The sequence below is a fragment of the Diorhabda carinulata genome, unplaced genomic scaffold, assembly GCF_026250575.1.
Source record: "Diorhabda carinulata isolate Delta unplaced genomic scaffold, icDioCari1.1 Dcau_14, whole genome shotgun sequence".
Taxonomy (NCBI): Eukaryota; Metazoa; Arthropoda; class Insecta; order Coleoptera; family Chrysomelidae; genus Diorhabda; species Diorhabda carinulata.
In genome coordinates, this window is record NW_026613959.1 from 255,001 (window position 1) to 267,500 (window position 12,500).

Sequence of the window (12,500 nt, forward strand, 5' to 3'; positions counted from 1 at the left end):
GTGTTTCAAGACGGGTCCTGAAATTACCCAAATCGATAGCGTCGTTGATCGGCGTTTCAAAACGAGGTCTGTTCGAGAACACCGTAACCAACAGTCGTTCCGGGACAGAATCGGCATTATGTCCGATTACCGTCAAACACGAAACGCTCTTGCTACGGGCCGAACGCTAATTAATCTAGCGGCCCCGCGCCATATTTCTACCGTCGAGCGAGTCTGTCGGAACATCGAGGGTCCCCATGAATTCGAATAAAATCAAGTGGTCTACCACCTCGAGTCTTAGACAGACACCCAACGGATCACGACGTCCTACTAGAGGAAAAGTGCACGCGTTCGATATCGATTAGAAAAACGTAAAACGCGATTTATTGTAATATGCCGAAACACAAACAATATCCGTCATACAAACGTTCAACTTCAATTATCGAAACGCGAATGAATTTCCTCTTTCGACCTTTCGGGTTTCTCAGGTTTACCCCTGAACGGTTTCACGTACTCTTGAACTCTCTCTTCAAAGTGCTTTTCAACTTTCCCTCACGGTACTTGTTCGCTATCGGTCTCGTGGTCATATTTAGCCTTAGATGGAGTTTACCACCCATTTAGGGCTGCACTCTCAAGCAACCCGACTCTCAGGAGAGATCCTCACGCAATCGGCAACGGTCGCTACGGGCCTGGCACCCTCTATGGGCTGTGGCCCCGTTCAAGAAGGACTTGGACGCGCCGCACGATCTCGTGATAAACGGATCCTCCCTAACACCACATTTCCCGGTGGCCGATATCGACCACGGGATTCGGTGCTGGGCTTTTCCCTGTTCGCTCGCAGCTACTGAGGGAATCCTAGTTAGTTTCTTTTCCTCCGCTTAGTAATATGCTTAAATTCAGCGGGTAATCTCACCTGCTCTGAGGTCGATATATTTATAATATATCTCTTATAATATTTAAATACAATTCGCCAAACTATCATAAAAAAAAACGTGTGTTTAATAATAATATCATCTCTCATATGAAATATAACATTATTTGTTTTTATTTAAAGAGTCGGCAGCAGCAGCAGCAGCATCAGCATCAGCATCAGCAACACACCACCAGCCTTTATACATATATAATATTTTTAATATATATAATTCATATATTTTGTCGATATACCGTGTGTATAAATGATATAAATAAAACACTGGTCAGACGTCCAGTCTTCGAAACTTTATTATTTCTCTCGGACACGACGACCGCGTTATCATTTTATCATAAATATATTATATATACACACACTTATTTATCGACTATATATACGTCGTATATATGTATAATATATATATATATATATTATATATAAATATAACTCTCTACCAAACAAATTTTATGTATTTCATATAAATACACGATTAATTTATGGTATAGCGGGTTGTGTTCAAAAATTGCGTAACTTTTTCTATAAAAATTTACGCTGCTTTTCGCACTTTAGGATGCCGCACAAATACAAAAAAAAATACGCACAAGTTTGTATGTGCATGTGTTTTTTCTTAATTAGTGTGCGTTATTGTTTCACATCCAACACGCTTAGGCATTATTTTTCTTTAATAAATAGAAAAATTTTAAATTCTAAGCAGTCTTTTAAATTGATACGACCCTCAGTCAGGAGTGGTCCGGGAACGAGTATCCGAGGACCGCAATGTGCGTTCGAAATGTCGATGTTCATGTGTCCTGCAGTTCACAAGTTGACGCGCAATTAGCTGCGTTCTTCATCGACCCACGAGCCAAGTGATTCACCGTTCAGGGTAATCATTTTATTATTATGTCGTTTTCTCATATTCTATTCGTCGTATTTTTAATATTTGATTATTATTAAATTAATAATATTATTATAATATCTTATACGCGTATAGAAAATTTATATAACGACATTTTTATATATATATATATATATATATATATATATATATATATATATATATTATAATAAATGGTAATTATTCGAAACTTTTAGAGAAATTATAATATCGTACTTTGATATATCTGATAAATTTTAACCGCTGCACATGTTTTATTACAAACGAGGCGCGCATAGACAGATATCTCGCACGATATATTCCTCCTCTTTATATTATTACAGTTTTTTTTTTATCTTGAAAGTTTTATACAAATTTCGACGGTCGGGCGTAAATCTTCGAACACCTTCGAAATAATACATAAAATATTATTTCTAAAACGAATTTTTATACATATCGATAGAAACGACATGTGCTTAAATTTCGTTTAGGTACCCGGATGAAAATGTCTCAATAACATATAATCATCACATATAATCTGTCGATATTTTCTTGTATTACCTTCAAACGATAAAAAACTTAGGTAATAATATAATAAACGAAATAAAATTTATCCATAAAAATATAGACACACACACGACAACAGACGACGTTTCAATAAACTATATATTTTTCGTTTATTATAATAACGATTCTTTATCAGAACGTTTTTAGTTAACAAGAAATTTTGTTAATGATCGTTCCGTCAATCGTTATAATATATAATAATACATATGTTGTTATTGTTGTGTCGTCATCGTCGTCGACGCCTTCTATAAACTATGATAAAAATTTTTCGTTATATTTTTATTGGAAAAATTTATATATGTAAATATATTTTTATAGACGTATGAATTATATTTATCTTTTTTTTTTTAATTTTATTCGAAACTTGTTCGAATTTTGTAAAAATTAAAAAAAGATTTCAATATATATACATCTATAATATATATATAATTTATAACATATATAAATTTCTTTTGAAGAGTTCGATAATTTTGTAGAAGAAAATTCTCTTTTACAATTAATACAGACTTGATTTCGTTTTTTTTTTTTTTGTTTAAAAACGAACAAATACTCTGTAATGATCCTTCCGCAGGTTCACCTACGGAAACCTTGTTACGACTTTTACTTCCTCTAAATGATCAAGTTTGGTCATCTTTCCGAAGCATCGGCGACGCCGAAACGCCACCGCGCTCAGTCCGAAGACCTCACTAAATCATTCAATCGGTAGTAGCGACGGGCGGTGTGTACAAAGGGCAGGGACGTAATCAACGCGAGCTTATGACTCGCGCTTACTGGGAATTCCTCGTTCATGGGGAACAATTGCAAGCCCCAATCCCTAGCACGAAGGAGGTTCAGCGGGTTACCCGGGCCGCTCGGCCAGGGAGGACACGCTGATTCCTTCAGTGTAGCGCGCGTGCGGCCCAGAACATCTAAGGGCATCACAGACCTGTTATTGCTCAATCTCGTGCGGCTAGAAGCCGCCTGTCCCTCTAAGAAGAATTATTTGTACGCCGACAGTAAAAACCGCGAACGGCAAGAGCCGAAACTCAATACCGACGGGCCTTTGGGATGTCGAAATACGCCTAGTTAGCAGGCTAGAGTCTCGTTCGTTATCGGAATTAACCAGACAAATCGCTCCACCAACTAAGAACGGCCATGCACCACCACCCACCGAATCAAGAAAGAGCTCTCAATCTGTCAATCCTTCCGGTGTCCGGGCCTGGTGAGGTTTCCCGTGTTGAGTCAAATTAAGCCGCAGGCTCCACTCCTGGTGGTGCCCTTCCGTCAATTCCTTTAAGTTTCAGCTTTGCAACCATACTTCCCCCGGAACCCAAAAGCTTTGGTTTCCCGGAAGCTGCCCGCCGAGTCATCGGAGGAACGTCGGCGGATCGCTAGCTGGCATCGTTTATGGTTAGAACTAGGGCGGTATCTGATCGCCTTCGAACCTCTAACTTTCGTTCTTGATCAATGAAAGCGTTTTTGGCAAATGCTTTCGCTTCTGTCCGTCTTGCGACGATCCAAGAATTTCACCTCTAACGTCGCAATACGAATGCCCCCATCCGTTCCTATTAATCATTACCTCGGGGTTCCGAAAACCAACAAAATAGAACCGAGGTCCTATTCCATTATTCCATGCACACAGTATTCAGGCAAAATTTTGGCCTGCTTTAAGCACTCTAATTTGTTCAAAGTAAACGTGCCGGCCCACCTCGACACTCAGTCAAGAGCACCGCGGCGGGATTGAGTTGGGCCGCCCTTGCGAGCTAAGCCCACCGGCAGGACGTCCCACGACACGCCAGTTAACACCGCGTACGATGAACCAGCGGCGTGGGACACAGATTCGACTACGAGCTTTTTAACCGCAACAACTTTAATATACGCTATTGGAGCTGGAATTACCGCGGCTGCTGGCACCAGACTTGCCCTCCAATTGATCCTCGTTAAAGGGTTTAGAGTGTACTCATTCCGATTACGGGGCCTCGGATGAGTCCCGTATCGTTATTTTTCGTCACTACCTCCCCGTGCCGGGAGTGGGTAATTTGCGCGCCTGCTGCCTTCCTTGGATGTGGTAGCCGTTTCTCAGGCTCCCTCTCCGGAATCGAACCCTGATTCCCCGTTACCCGTTACAACCATGGTAGGCGCAGAACCTACCATCGACAGTTGATAAGGCAGACATTTGAAAGATGCGTCGCCGGTGCGAGACCGTGCGATCAGCGAAAAGTTATTCAGAGTCACCAAATTGTACGATGACGAGCAAGCCCGCCACCGATTGGTTTTGATCTAATAAAAGCGCTCCTTCCGTCTCCGGTCGGAACTCTGTTTGCATGTATTAGCTCTAGAATTACCACAGTTATCCAAGTAAATGTGGGTACGATCTAAGGAACCATAACTGATTTAATGAGCCTTTCGCGGTTTCACCTTAATTTGGCTTGTACTGAGACATGCATGGCTTAATCTTTGAGACAAGCATATGACTACTGGCAGGATCAACCAGGGAACTGTGTTTTATAATATATATAATATATATTATTACTATTATTATTATATATATATATATATATTTTATAATAAAAAACTATTATCGAAAAAGTTTTAATAACAATATCCAAAAGAGGATAAATTATGATGATGTTTTTTATATTACATATATACTTTATATTTATACATAATATAATAATCATCTATATTCGTGTATAAACACATTGTTATTTACTTTTTCTTTTGCGTGTTTGCTGCGCTTATTATTGAAAATATATAATTTTCAGCGCCACGCTTTATTTATATTTTTTCTTATTTTATAAAATTTCACCGAATCGACTATAAATCTATCTAAATTTAATCGAAATGAGAAAAATTAGATGATTACGTCGACCGGGCTACAATTTCGACATTATCTCTACCCTTCGCTAGATTGTAAGCGACATGGTTTATACATTAGGTAATAATGAACGAAATTTTTATTCTCGCACGGAATAATGAGAGTTATCGCAAATATTGTGTATTATATATATAAAAGTGTAATATAATATATATTTTTCATAGACGATCGCATATGAATCGCTCACGATAGAACGCTAGCTAAATTCGCGATCTCGCAATAGATATTTAACTTGTGGATAAATTGATATAATATCTGAAAAGGGAACCGCTAGCAATATACGTTAATATATTGGAGGAGAACGGGGACCCTTTCAGAAAACTATATAATCCACCGATGTGGAATGACCGAAACAACGTCTTTACGTAAATTATAACGAGTTTATTAAAATTTAACGAGACGTCAACTTCGATACACCACACATATATGTGCGCTGTACAACGGTACGCCTTCTACATTAACATTAATAAAGATGTATAGTGAAAATATATAAAAGATGTATTGTGAATATTAAAAAGAAGTATTATGAAATTACATGTTTTGTATTTAGAAGCCGTCCGAGGTGTATCTATCACATAAAAGTGTTATGAAAATATTAACAATAAGGAAAAAAAGTATTATGAAATTAGATGGCCGCTCGATGTATGAACGTACGAGGTGTATTATATAAAAGTTGTATGAAAATAGAAATAATAATGAAAAACAAGTATTATGAAATTAAATTCCGCTCGATATAGGAACTTGTCGAGAAAGATGATTTGTGAAGTTGAATGGAGATGTTTTGTATGTAGAAGTCGTCCGAGGTGTATGACATAAAAATGTTATGAAAATATTAACCATAAGGAAAAAAAGTATTATGAATTTAGATCGCCGCTCGATGTATGAACGTACGAGGTGTATTATATAAAAGTTGTATGAAAATAGAAATAATAATGAAAAACAAGTATTATGAAATTAAATTCCGCTCGATATAGCAATTTGTCGAAAAAGATGATTTGTGAAAATTGAGTGGAGATGTTTTGTATTTAAAAGCCGTCCGAGGTGTATCTATCACATAAAAGTGTTATGAAAATATTAACAATAAGGAAAAAAAGTATTATGAAATTAGATGGCCGCTCGATGTATGAACGTACGAGGTGTATTATATAAAAGTTGTATGAAAATAGAAATAATAATAAAAAACAAGTATTATGAAATTAAATTCCGCTCGATATAGCAATTTGTCGAGAAAGATGATTTGTGAAAATTGAGTGGAGATGTTTTGTATTTAAAAGCCGTCCGAGGTGTATGACATAAAAGTGTTATGAAAATATTAACAATAAGGAAAAAAAGTATTATGAATTTAGATCGCCGCTCGATGTATGAACGTACGAGGTGTATTATATAAAAGTTGTATGAAAATAGAAATAATAATGAAAAACAAGTATTATGAAATTAAATTCCGCTCGATATAGCAATTTGTCGAGAAAGATGATTTGTGAAAATTGAGTGGAGATGTTTTGTATTTAAAAGCCGTCCGAGGTGTATGACATAAAAGTGTTATGAAAATATTAACAATAAGGAAAAAAAGTATTATGAATTTAGATCGCCGCTCGATGTATGAACGTACGAGGTGTATTATATAAAAGTTGTATGAAAATAGAAATAATAATGAAAAACAAGTATTATGAAATTAAATTTCGCTCGATATAGCAATTTGTCGAGAAAGATGATTTGTGAAAATTGAGTGGAGATGTTTTGTATTTAAAAGCCGTCCGAGGTGTATGACATAAAAGTGTTATGAAAATATTAACCATAAGGAAAAAAAGTATTATGAATTTAGATCGCCGCTCGATGTATGAACGTACGAGGTGTATTATATAAAAGTTGTATGAAAATAGAAATAATAATGAAAAACAAGTATTATGAAATTAAATTCCGCTCGATATAGCAATTTGTCGAAAAAGATGATTTGTGAAAATTGAGTGGAGATGTTTTGTATTTAAAAGCCGTCCGAGGTGTATCTATCACATAAAAGTGTTATGAAAATATTAACAATAAGGAAAAAAAGTATTATGAAATTAGATGGCCGCTCGATGTATGAACGTACGAGGTGTATTATATAAAAGTTGTATGAAAATAGAAATAATAATAAAAAACAAGTATTATGAAATTAAATTCCGCTCGATATAGCAATTTGTCGAGAAAGATGATTTGTGAAAATTGAGTGGAGATGTTTTGTATTTAAAAGCCGTCCGAGGTGTATGACATAAAAGTGTTATGAAAATATTAACAATAAGGAAAAAAAGTATTATGAATTTAGATCGCCGCTCGATGTATGAACGTACGAGGTGTATTATATAAAAGTTGTATGAAAATAGAAATAATAATGAAAAACAAGTATTATGAAATTAAATTCCGCTCGATATAGCAATTTGTCGAGAAAGATGATTTGTGAAAATTGAGTGGAGATGTTTTGTATTTAAAAGCCGTCCGAGGTGTATGACATAAAAGTGTTATGAAAATATTAACAATAAGGAAAAAAAGTATTATGAAATTAGATCGCCGCTCGATGTATGAACGTACGAGGTGTATTATATAAAAGTTGTATGAAAATAGAAATAATAATGAAAAACAAGTATTATGAAATTTAATTCCGCTCGATATAGGAACTTGTCGAGAAAGATGATTTGTGAAGTTGAATGGAGATGTTTTGTATGTAGAAGTCGTCCGAGGTGTATGACATAAAAGTGTTATGAAAATATTAACCATAAGGAAAAAAAGTATTATGAAATTAGATCGCCGCTCGATGTATGAACGTACGAGGTGTATTATATAAAAGTTGTATGAAAATAGAAATAATAATGAAAAACAAGTATTATGAAATTTAATTCCGCTCGATATAGGAACTTGTCGAGAAAGATGATTTGTGAAGTTGAATGGAGATGTTTTGTATGTAGAAGTCGTCCGAGGTGTATGACATAAAAGTGTTATGAAAATATTAACAATAAGGAAAAAAAGTATTATGAATTTAGATCGCCGCTCGATGTATGAACGTACGAGGTGTATTATATAAAAGTTGTATGAAAATAGAAATAATAATGAAAAACAAGTATTATGAAATTAAATTCCGCTCGATATAGCAATTTGTCGAAAAAGATGATTTGTGAAAATTGAGTGGAGATGTTTTGTATTTAAAAGCCGTCCGAGGTGTATCTATCACATAAAAGTGTTATGAAAATATTAACAATAAGGAAAAAAAGTATTATGAAATTAGATGGCCGCTCGATGTATGAACGTACGAGGTGTATTATATAAAAGTTGTATGAAAATAGAAATAATAATGAAAAACAAGTATTATGAAATTTAATTCCGCTCGATATAGGAACTTGTCGAGAAAGATGATTTGTGAAGTTGAATGGAGATGTTTTGTATGTAGAAGTCGTCCGAGGTGTATGACATAAAAGTGTTATGAAAATATTAACGATAAAGAAAAAAAGTATTATGAAATTAGATCGCCGCTCGATGTATGAACGTACGAGGTGTATTATATAAAAGTTTTATGAAAATAGTAATAATTATGAAAAACAAAGTATTACGAAATTACCTAAGTTTGGTGACTGACCGGCAGAGGGCGCTAGTGTCTATAAAACCGTATTAAGTTTGGTGTCTGGTCGGCAGGATATAGCAACTTGTCGAAAAAGTTGAATTGTGTAAATTGAATGGAAATTTTTTTTATGTAGAAGCCGTTCGAGGTATATTATATAAAAGTGTTATGAAAATATTAACAATAACGGAAAAAAGTATTATGAAATTAGATGGCCGCTCGATGTATGAACGTACGAGGTGTATTATATAAAAGTTTTATGAAAATAGAAATAATAATGAAAAACAAGTATTATGAAATTTAATTCCGCTCGATATAGGAACTTGTCGAGAAAGATGATTTGTGAAGTTGAATGGAGATGTTTTGTATGTAGAAGTCGTCCGAGGTGTATGACATAAAAGTGTTATGAAAATATTAACGATAAAGAAAAAAAGTATTATGAAATTAGATCGCCGTTCGATGTATGAACGTACGAGGTGTATTATATAAAAGTTTTATGAAAATAGTAATAATTATGAAAAACAAAGTATTACGAAATTACCTAAGTTTGGTGACTGACCGGCAGAGGGCGCTAGTGTCTATAAAACCGTGTTCAGTTTGTCGTCTGGCCGGCAGAGGGCGCTAGTGTCTATAAAACTGTGTTTAGTTTGTCTTCTGGCCGGCAGAGGGCGCTAGTGTCTATTAAACCGTGTTAAGTTCGGTGACTGGCCGGCAGAGGGCGCTAGTGTCTATAAAACCGTATTAAGTTTGGTGTCTGGTCGGCAGGATATAGGAACTTGTCGAAAAAGTTGAATTGTGTAAATTGAATGGAAATTTTTTTTATGTAGAAGCCGTTCGAGGTATATTATATAAAAGTGTTATGAAAATATTAACAATAACGGAAAAAAGTATTATGAAATTAGATGGCCGCTCGATGTATGAACGTACGAGGTGTATTATATAAAAGTTGTATGAAAATAGTAATAATTATGAAAAGCAAAGTATTGGGAAATTACCTAAGTTTGGTGACTGGCCGGCAGAGGGCGCTAGTGTCTATAAAACGGTGTTTAGTTTGTCGTCTGGCCGGCAGAGGGCGCTAGTGTCTATAAAAATGTGTTTAGTTTGTCGTCTCTCCAACAGAGGGCGCTAGTGTCTATAAAACCGTGTTCAGTTTGTCGTCTGGCCGGCAGAGGGCGCTAGTGTCTATTAAACCGTGTTAAGTTCGGTGACTGGCCGGCAGAGGGCGCTAGTGTCTATAAAAATGTGTTTAGTTTGTCGTCTCTCCGGCAGAGGGCGCTAGTGTCTATAAAACCGTGTTCAGTTTGTCGTCTGGCCGGCAGAGGGCGCTAGTGTCTATAAAACTGTGTTTGGTTTGTCTTCTGGCCGGCAGAGGGCGCTAATGTCTATAAAACAGTGTTAAGTTCGGTGACTGGCCGGCAGAGGGCGCTAGTGTCTATAAAACCGTATAAAGTTTGGTGTCTGGTCGGCAGGATATAGGAACTTGTCGAAAAAGTTGAATTGTGTAAATTGAATGGAAATTTTTTTTATGTAGAAGTCGTTCGAGGTATATTATATAAAAGTGTTATGAAAATATTAACAATAACGGAAAAAAGTATTATGAAATTAGATGGCCGCTCGATGTATGAACGTACGAGGTGTATAATATAAAAGTTGTATGAAAATAGAAATAATAATGAAAAACAAGTATTATGAAATTTAATTCCGCTCGATATAGGAACTTGTCGAGAAAGATGATATGTGAAGTTGAATGGAGATGTTTTGTATGTAGAAGTCGTCCGAGGTGTATGACATAAAAGTGTTATGAAAATATTAACGATAAAGAAAAAAAGTATTATGAAATTAGATCGTCGCTCGATGTATGAACGTACGAGGTGTATTATATAAAAGTTGTATGAAAATAGTAATAATTATGAAAAGCAAAGTATTACGAAATTAGCTAAGTTCGGTGACTGGCCGGCAGAGAGCGCTAGTGTCTATAAAACGGTGTTTAGTTTGTCTTCTGGCCGGCAGAGGGCGCTAGTGTCTATTAAACCGTGTTAAGTTCGGTGACTGGCCGGCAGAGGGCGCTAGTGTCTATAAAAAGGTGTTTAGTTTGTCGTCTCTCCGGCAGAGGGCGCTAGTGTCTATAAAACAGTGTTAAGTTCGGTGACTGGCCGGCAGAGGGCGCTAGTGTCTATAAAACCGTATTAAGTTTGGTGTCTGGTCGGCAGGATATAGGAACTTGTCGAAAAAGTTGAATTGTGTAAATTGAATGGAAATTTTTTTTATGTAGAAGCCGTTCGAGGTGTATGACATAAAAGTGTTATGAAAATATTAACAATAAGGAAAAAAAGTATTATGAATTTAGATCGCCGCTCGATGTATGAACGTACGAGGTGTATTATATAAAAGTTGTATGAAAATAGAAATAATAATGAAAAACAAGTATTATGAAATTTAATTCCGCTCGATATAGGAACTTGTCGAGAAAGATGATTTGTGAAGTTGAATGGAGATGTTTTGTATGTAGAAGTCGTCCGAGGTGTATGACATAAAAGTGTTATGAAAATATTAACGATAAAGAAAAAAAGTATTATGAAATTAGATCGCCGCTCGATGTATGAACGTACGAGGTGTATTATATAAAAGTTTTATGAAAATAGTAATAATTATGAAAAACAAAGTATTACGAAATTACCTAAGTTTGGTGACTGACCGGCAGAGGGCGCTAGTGTCTATAAAAATGTTTTCAGTTTGTCGTCTGGCCGGCAGAGGGCGCTAGTGTCTATAAAACTGTGTTTAGTTTGTCTTCTGGCCGGCAGAGGGCGCTAGTGTCTATTAAACCGTGTTAAGTTCGGTGACTGGCCGGCAGAGGGCGCTAGTGTCTATAAAACCGTATTAAGTTTGGTGTCTGGTCGGCAGGATATAGCAACTTGTCGAAAAAGTTGAATTGTGTAAATTGAATGGAAATTTTTTTTATGTAGAAGCCGTTCGAGGTATATTATATAAAAGTGTTATGAAAATATTAACAATAACGGAAAAAAGTATTATGAAATTAGATGGCCGCTCGATGTACGAACGTACGAGGTGTATTATATAAAAGTTGTATGAAAATAGAAATAATAATGAAAAACAAGTATTATGAAATTTAATTCCGCTCGATATAGGAACTTGTCGAGAAAGATGATATGTGAAGTTGAATGGAGATGTTTTGTATGTAGAAGTCGTCCGAGGTGTATGACATAAAAGTGTTATGAAAATATTAACGATAAAGAAAAAAAGTATTATGAAATTAGATCGTCGCTCGATGTATGAACGTACGAGGTGTATTATATAAAAGTTGTATGAAAATAGTAATAATTATGAAAAGCAAAGTATTACGAAATTAGCTAAGTTCGGTGACTGGCCGGCAGAGAGCGCTAGTGTCTATAAAACGGTGTTTAGTTTGTCTTCTGGCCGGCAGAGGGCGCTAGTGTCTATTAAACCGTGTTAAGTTCGGTGACTGGCCGGCAGAGGGCGCTAGTGTCTATAAAAAGGTGTTTAGTTTGTCGTCTCTCCGGCAGAGGGCGCTAGTGTCTATAAAAAGGTGTTTAGTTTGTCGTCTCTCCGGCAGAGGGCGCTAGTGTCTATAAAACAGTGTTAAGTTCGGTGACTGGCCGGCAGAGGGCGCTAGTGTCTATAAAACCGTATTAAGTTTGGTGTCTGGTCGGCAGGATATAGGAACTTGTCGAAAAAGTTGAATTGTGTA

The 12,500-nt window shown here is 35.9% G+C and overlaps 3 non-coding genes across 3 annotated transcripts in view; all 3 read right to left on the bottom strand.

Moving 5' to 3' along the window:
* LOC130903141 (large subunit ribosomal RNA) overlaps positions 1 to 906 on the bottom strand; it is a 4,066-nt gene extending 3,160 nt beyond the window's left edge. Inside the window, exon 1 of the ribosomal RNA XR_009060559.1 lies at positions 1 to 906. This exon is cut by the window's left edge and continues 3,160 nt beyond it. This is a non-coding gene — a ribosomal RNA (large subunit ribosomal RNA).
* Positions 907 to 1,619: 713 nt separating this feature from the next.
* On the bottom strand, positions 1,620 to 1,775 carry LOC130903155 (5.8S ribosomal RNA). The gene has a single exon (XR_009060566.1). It is a non-coding gene; the product is annotated as a 5.8S ribosomal RNA (ribosomal RNA).
* A 1,109-nt stretch (positions 1,776 to 2,884) lies between these two features.
* On the bottom strand, positions 2,885 to 4,806 carry LOC130903193 (small subunit ribosomal RNA). The gene has a single exon (XR_009060600.1). It is a non-coding gene; the product is annotated as a small subunit ribosomal RNA (ribosomal RNA).
* Positions 4,807 to 12,500: the final 7,694 nt, after the last annotated feature.